This window comes from Phaseolus vulgaris, chromosome 7, assembly GCF_000499845.2.
Source record: "Phaseolus vulgaris cultivar G19833 chromosome 7, P. vulgaris v2.0, whole genome shotgun sequence".
Lineage (NCBI taxonomy): Eukaryota > Viridiplantae > Streptophyta > Magnoliopsida > Fabales > Fabaceae > Phaseolus > Phaseolus vulgaris.
Genome location: NC_023753.2, coordinates 14,396,069 through 14,403,442, shown reverse-complemented (window position 1 = coordinate 14,403,442; position 7,374 = coordinate 14,396,069). Strand labels below are relative to the sequence as shown.

The window sequence follows — 7,374 nt, the reverse complement described above, 5'->3', positions numbered from 1 at the left end:
TCACTCATGTATCAATCTTGAATTTACATGACCCAAGCTCCTCTATATATAGCAAGAGAGGGCTGAATATGAAAAGAGAATTAGACGGAAATTCAAATTTTGGCACATGGGAAGGTAGCTCCTAAATTCAGCACATGTGAGGTAGGTTCTAGAATTCTTCCATGTGCTAGGAGTTCTAGAACTTTACGCTCCACTTAGGCTAAATGTGGGCTGGACCTAAGTTTAATTAGGAGTAGGAAACTCTAATTAAACTTAGGTTAGCATTTTAGGTACCACTTTGCATGTTTCAACAAAAATACAAAAGAATTAAACTATGCTACTTTTGACAAAAAAATGTAAAAACTATTCTACACTAGAGTTTATGACATGTAGGATGCGTCCTCTTGACCCCTCTTTAACCATAACTCTAGTGGTTGCCTCAATTTGACGTTTTGGTGGCCTTTCAATGGATTGGTGTCAGGGCCTCTTCCATCATCCCCTCCCTCTTGAAAAAGATTTTTCCTCAAATCCAAGGCTTCGTCCTCGTCATTAGTAAGGGGATGTATGTGGCAAGATGGTGTTCATCATCTCCTCCTTCTTGAGAAAATCTATCCTTAGATCCACAGGGTCAATCTCAGATAGCAACCTCTTGCTTTGACAACTATGCTCGTCATCCCGGATCAAACGTCCATCTATGGGAATCATCAAACAAAGCAAATGAGTTAGTTGGAGCAGTTGTATAAAAATCAACTTTATGAAGTTGCCATTCCTCTTGTTTTTCTATTGTTTTTGGAAACTTCTCATAATATTTCTTTATTTGTTGTTGTATTTGTTCTTGAATCCTCTCATGCATTTTTTTAACAAAGTCAACTTTTGTAACTCCTTCCTTATGCACAAAGGTATGTGGATTAGGAAGGGGTAATAAATCTATAGGAGTAAGAGGATCAAACTCATATACAACTTCAAATGAAGAAATATTAGTAATCTTGCAAACTACTTTATTGTTTGCATAATCATCCCTAGAGTTGTGATTGTCTCTCATGATTACTCTAGGCATAGTAGAAAGAGTTATATCTTCATTTTGGCCATTCGTTTGAGGATGATAATAAATTAAAAAGTTCAACTTAGTTCCAAGTTTTTCCAAAAGACTCCTCAAAAAATGGTTTTCAAATTTTGGTTCTCATGCTTGGAGATAAACCATGAAGTCTTACCACTTCTCTAAAGAAGAGCTTATCCATAACCATAAAAATAGAATCAAAACCTTTTGCTGTCCTAAGAAGTTCTAATATAAAATCTATGTTTATGTCTTCCCATGGAGCCCTTGCAAAGGGTGAAAGAGCATAGAGTTCATGAGACATTGCCTTAGAGTTAGTTTTAAAATAAGAAATGCATCTAAGGTAATGTCTTTGAACATCTTTTCTCATGGGTGACCAAAAGAATTTTCCTTTTAAAAGCTCTAGAGTTTTATCAACTCTAAATTGGCCCTGAGTTCTCCTTCGTGAAGAATTTCTTTTTTATGTGTGAAGGTAGTTTCGTTGGTACGACCATTGATCATGGAAATTTTAACACTTTGCAATGGTCGTCTCAATAAGACATGACAAGTTTCTTTAGGCACTACCTCACATAAAAATTTATCTTTGTAGATGCCTATAGATAACTTGACCTTCACTTGTTGGTGATATCTTAGTACATATTCAAAATAATCTACTACATTTTTATCTATGCAATCCTCCTTTAAGGATTCTTTTTTCACTATGCTTGCAAGTGTTCCTTTACAAAAGGTAAGGCTTTGAGATTGTTCAACAAGAAACATATTTTCAAAGGTATTTTTAGATGGATTGTCTTCTCCCACACCTTTTGCTCCCTAAGGGTTTTCTCTTTTTCTATTTTGATTTTTTTTTTCTCTTCATCCCTTTTTTGTTTCATTTGTACTTGATCTCTCACCACTTGTGAATGTGGTAAAGTATAAACTTCTTTTGATTATGGGTGAATGTAATCTCATTGGTTAGACCATTGTGCATGGTTTTCTTGTCAAATTGCCAAGGTCTACCCAATAAGATGTGGCAAGCCTCCATAGGAACTACATCACATAAAACATTATCTTTGTAGTTACCTATAGAAAACTCGACTTTCACTTGCTTGTCTACAGTTAGTTCCCCATCTTCATTAATCCATTGAAGTTTGTAAGGTTTTGGATGAGGGACTACTTGTAGACTTAGCTTTTCAACCATCCTAGCGCTACAACAATTGCAGCAAGAACCACTATCCACAATGAGAGAACATATGTTTTCTAAAACTTTGCATCTTATATGAAAGATATTCTCTCTTTGTGTTTCTATGCTCACACTAGTTTGGTTGTTGAGGGTCCTCTTAATCATCATTAATTCCCCCTCTAATGGATACACTCTTTCATTATCTCCCCCTTCTTCTTTGTCACTAGGTACTTCATCACAATTAGTGTACTCATTTATTCCTTTTAAAAACAAGGCTCTTTGGTTTGGACACTACAAAAAAACGTGTATAATGCGGCGGTTATTTTCGTAAAAACTGGCGTTTTTAACCGCCGCATTATACGTCTGTGGCGGTACTGCGTACCGCCAGAATTCTTGCCGCCACAAAGTTTAATGTGGCGGTCAATTAAGAACCGTTGTAGCAGACGCCATATTATGCATTGTATAAAGTGGCGGTTTTAAGCGTGTAATTGGCATCAGTTATAAATGTCGTAATTTTAAAACTGGTACACCAATTATAACGTAAATAGTGGCAGTTTTAACCGCCACTTAATACGATATAATATAAATTTAATTTAATTTTTAATATTTATAATAATTTATTTAATTTCGTTTTATAATTTGATTTCATAATATTATTTAATTTTATATTATAATTAAATTATAAGATAAATTAATTTTATAATAAAATTAAACCTCATAATATAAATAAAATTGATAAATATAATAATAAGAAATGATTTTATTCATTCATTAAGATAACAAAGTTTATAATGTCAAACTAATCCAAAAAACAATTGAATTAAATTGTCAAAATGTAAATTTTATTTGAATATATTACAACTAATGTCATAGTCCTAATTCTAATTTGTCTTGTTGTCTCCACTTGATCCAATAATATTCTGGTTTAGTGATGAAGTACGACTTCCATCATCCGGTGCCTGAAATTAATTAAAATATGTTTAGAGTTAATTTTCAAATTTTAAAAAATAAATGAAAAGAATATTATATATCCAAGGAGTGTGCATAAATTAAGGAGTGTGCATGAAAGCCCATACCCTCCTGACATGGCATATTCAGCAGATGATTGTTCACTTATTGGGATGGAAGGTTTAAGGTCGTATTCACTGGTTGCACCAAACTCACTAAGCACTTCTTCTGACACATCACCCTCTAGTACTCTTCACAACCTAATTAATTCATTAGTTCATCCATCATAACTTAAGTTAAACAAAGCTTATTCAAATTATATAAACAACAACAATTAGAAAAGAGAGAGAGAAAAAATAACATGTGACAAATTAATGATTTAAAATAGGAGGAAAGTGAAATGAATGTATAGAGATATTATTAATTACCTGACTCATTTTTGGACACCTCTTTGTTGAGTGCCTTATGCTAAATGCAGCACAAGTCACCATACAAGCCATTAGTTGCTTGTCATAAATCCCCTCTAAACGTGGATCCACAAGCCCTACAAAACTTTCATCCTCCATTGCCTTTGGAATATGCAGACTTGTAATCTTAAAATTGTTTCTTAAATAATAGTTAAACATTCAACGTATTCCTAATTTAAGTAATCATGAAAAAACATTGTTTAAGGCATGGATAGCATACACCAAAAACAACCTATGAAACAGTTCTTACTCCAAAATTCACTTAAAACAATGATGTGGCATGGATAGTAAAAAGACATGTAGCCATAAACCAAAAAAATTTAGATTCGCCTCAAACAAAAATGAACAAAAATAATTGGGCGCTGCTTCACCCTTTTTCATCTCCATATACAACACATCAATGGGAAAACTAATTGTATGATACTTATAAAGGTTAATCTTTTGGCAAAGAGATGCAAAGAGGTCATACTTGGGTTGTGGAAGAAATCTTGCAAGAGGTAACAGTTTTCTTAGATCAATGTAAAACTTGTCACTAGCTAAATAAGAGGTAGCAACACGTTCTGTTTTGGGATAAGAGAAGCCTGTAGCCGCTGGCAGATCCAAGAATATAATGCTACTTACCTTCAACAGTATAATTAAGCTTGTGTTTATTTGGACAAAAAAATGAAGCTTGCAACAAAGAAAGTTGCAGATGGAATAACTACATAGCAAATGAAATCAGTGTTATAGATTAATATATCTAATTCAGGTAACAGGTAAGTATCTAATTCCAATATCTACATTCATTGCAAGAATAGCCACATGTTATTTCAGCATGAATCCAAATAACTTACGCAACAGTATAATATGAGATGCTCAAGTCTGACATTGAGTAGTAGTATGAGAGTATGTAATGATTATGCAGATTTCTGTTTTGCTTCTAACTTGGAGTCATATTTTAGATCATTGTTGCACACATATGCTATTTAGTCATATTTACATGCCAACTTTTAATTGTATAGGATTTTGTTAAGGTTTGAATAGTTCTTAATCTGTTTTTTTATCTGCATAAACCCATAAATAATTACCAATATCAGGTTATTGGTACTGAGGTAAACCTATTACCAACCAAGCTCTCACATGGCCTGAATTTGGCTAAAGCCTTACACTTACATACATCTCACATACAGGACCAACATATATCATTCCCACACCATTAACCCAGTGCAAGACCAGTGGCCCACGTTGCTGCCTTCAAAATCCTTCCTATTTACTTCCAGTGATTCAAATTTACATTATTCCATAATCTTGTGTGTTGCCCATTACTGCCCCTACCAGTTTCCTACTCCCATTTATCTTCAATTCCACTATGGTTACCTATAAAACCTCCACCCTCCATGTTCCACTCATCCATATGGCAATAAAATCTATACAAGCACCACTATGTCACCTTCATTCTCGAAACTCTTGTCAAAAGAGTTTAACCTGTAGAAAGCACAAGATTCTGCAGAATTGTATTTTCAAATTTTGCATAAAAATTTATCATTGATGCTTGTCTTAGTTTCCAGCTTCACATAACCTTTGCCACATTCAATTCTAGCAGCCATACTGAATTAGAATAGATTTGAACAGAACATATGTGCTGGAAGGAACCAAAGTAAATTTCAGTATTTCTGGTTGTTTAATAGATTTCAGTTTTTCTTCTAACTTGGGAGTCATATTTTAGATCATTGCTACTCACATATGATATTTAGTCATGTAGTTTGTATTACTTCTTCAATCCTAAGTTAGAAATTCAGAAACTGATTGGATTGTGTAATTATATGCATTAAAGTTTACATGCCAACTTTTAATTGTATAGGATTTTTTTAAGGTTTATATTCTGGCAGTATTATATTCCACTCTACATATTAAACGCAATCTGCAATCTGTTAAGCTGATGACAGGATTTTTCATCTAGTATTACAGAATGCCTGTGTAGGGAAGAACCAAAGTCCCTTGAGCGTCTTTTCTGCCTCTACCCACATAAAACCTCTACCCACAATTGAGGCTAAAACTAAGTATACAAATGAGTAAACAAGTAGAGGAAAATATCGGGTAAAAAGATAAAATGATTGATGAAAATTTGGAGAAACCAACCCAAAACATCATAAAATAAAATATATACCCTAAAACAAAAAGAGAGTCAAATAAATCACTAACCTTTTAGGGTTTCACCGCAAACGACGAATCATCTACCTCCTCACCACAAAGAACTTTGTTTGGCTGCAGTGTTCCTAAAATCTAACATTTGATGACCTTTCTACCATATCCACGTGTTCCTAAAATCTAACATTCAAATTCAAAAGCTATAATGTTGTTAAACAACACAACTAACTATATGCAACTCAAACCACTATTCTGAAATCTAGTTTAGATATTATAATCAAATACAAATAGTAAAATAAAACCTACAACAACCCTTAAAATAGAGATGAGAGGCAATAGCCTATTAAGTGCGAAGAGAAGATGAGTTGCGAAGAGAAGATGGTGAATGTGCAGAGAGAAGGCGGAGAGTGGCGGGGAGAAGACAGTGAGTACCAGAGAGAAAATGGTGAGTGGGACAGTGAGTTGCATAGAGAAGATGGTGGATGTGGCAAAGAGAAGAAGAAGAGCAGTAGGGAGAAGATGAGTTTTGGAAGAGAGAAGAAGAAAGGGTTTCAAAGAGAAAGAGAATTTGAAAGGTTTTAGAGAATAAATTTGGGAATTATTTCAGAATTACGTGGAGGGAACGAAACGCGGAAGAGCACTAATTTAGAAAGATAATTATGGCGGTTCTAAATGTCATATTTTGAAGGATAATTATGGCGGTTAGAAAACTGTCGTATTATACAGATAATAGTGGTGGTTTTTAATAACCGCCATATTATAACTGCCACTATATACACGTTTTCTTCCAAAACATTTAAAGCTTTTAACATCCCTAGTGCGAATGGGTGGAGTGAGCATATCTTTTCATATGGTTTTGGGAGTCTCTTTTGGTTTTTCTTTAGGTGTACTCTCCTCCCTTTTAAAGTCTCTTCTTGGATAGGAGTTAGAGTATGAACCTTCCCTACGACTTGAAGTTTTCCTTAAATTTTGTTGTTCAACTTTGATAAATAGTTGAACCAAATCATTCAAGTCTTGGTAGGGTAGAAGTTCAACTCTATCTCTAATCTCAAGATTTAGCCCACTTAAAAATCTAGCTATGGTGGTATGGTTGTCTTCGTTAATTCCTGCCTTTTTTATATATAGTGCGATCTTTTGCCAATATTCTTCTACACTTAGATTCTTTTGATGAAGTCCTTGGGGTTTGTCCATTGACTTCCTATTGTAGTATGAGGGAATATGGCGACATCTCAAGGCTCCCCTAAGGTCATTCCAATATGTAATGGGAGGGTCTTTGTGGAGATGTCTCTCTCTTTTTAGGGAAATCCACCAATTCATAGCATTTCCTTGAAAACTTAAGGTGGCTAAGGGTACCTTTCTTTCCTCACTTACTCTATGGCAAGCAAACAATTGTTCTACCTTCATTTCCCAATCTAGATAGGTTTCTACATTTTCTTTCCCATGGAAATAAGGTAGATCTACCCTAACCTCCTTAGTGCTTTCTTTTCTTTCTTTTCTAGCTCTCCTAGGGGGTGGTTGATAATATTCATTGATCCTAAGGCTTTGTTCCCCAAAAGAATTATCTACCCTAGAGCTAGATGCATGAGAACTTCTTTTTAATTTATTGGATTCATCTCTTTCTTTAACCATTTTCCACTCAT

General features: G+C 34.3%; 1 long non-coding RNA gene across 1 annotated transcript; it reads right to left on the bottom strand.

Annotated features, from left to right (window-relative positions):
* Window positions 1-2,940: 2,940 nt before the first annotated feature.
* Window positions 2,941-6,332, bottom strand: LOC137828780 (uncharacterized). Its single transcript, XR_011083970.1, has 3 exons — window positions 3,569-6,332; window positions 3,269-3,400; window positions 2,941-3,151 (listed from the first exon to the last, which is right to left on the bottom strand). It is a non-coding gene; the product is annotated as an uncharacterized lncRNA (long non-coding RNA).
* Between the last annotated feature and the right edge of the window lie 1,042 nt (window positions 6,333-7,374).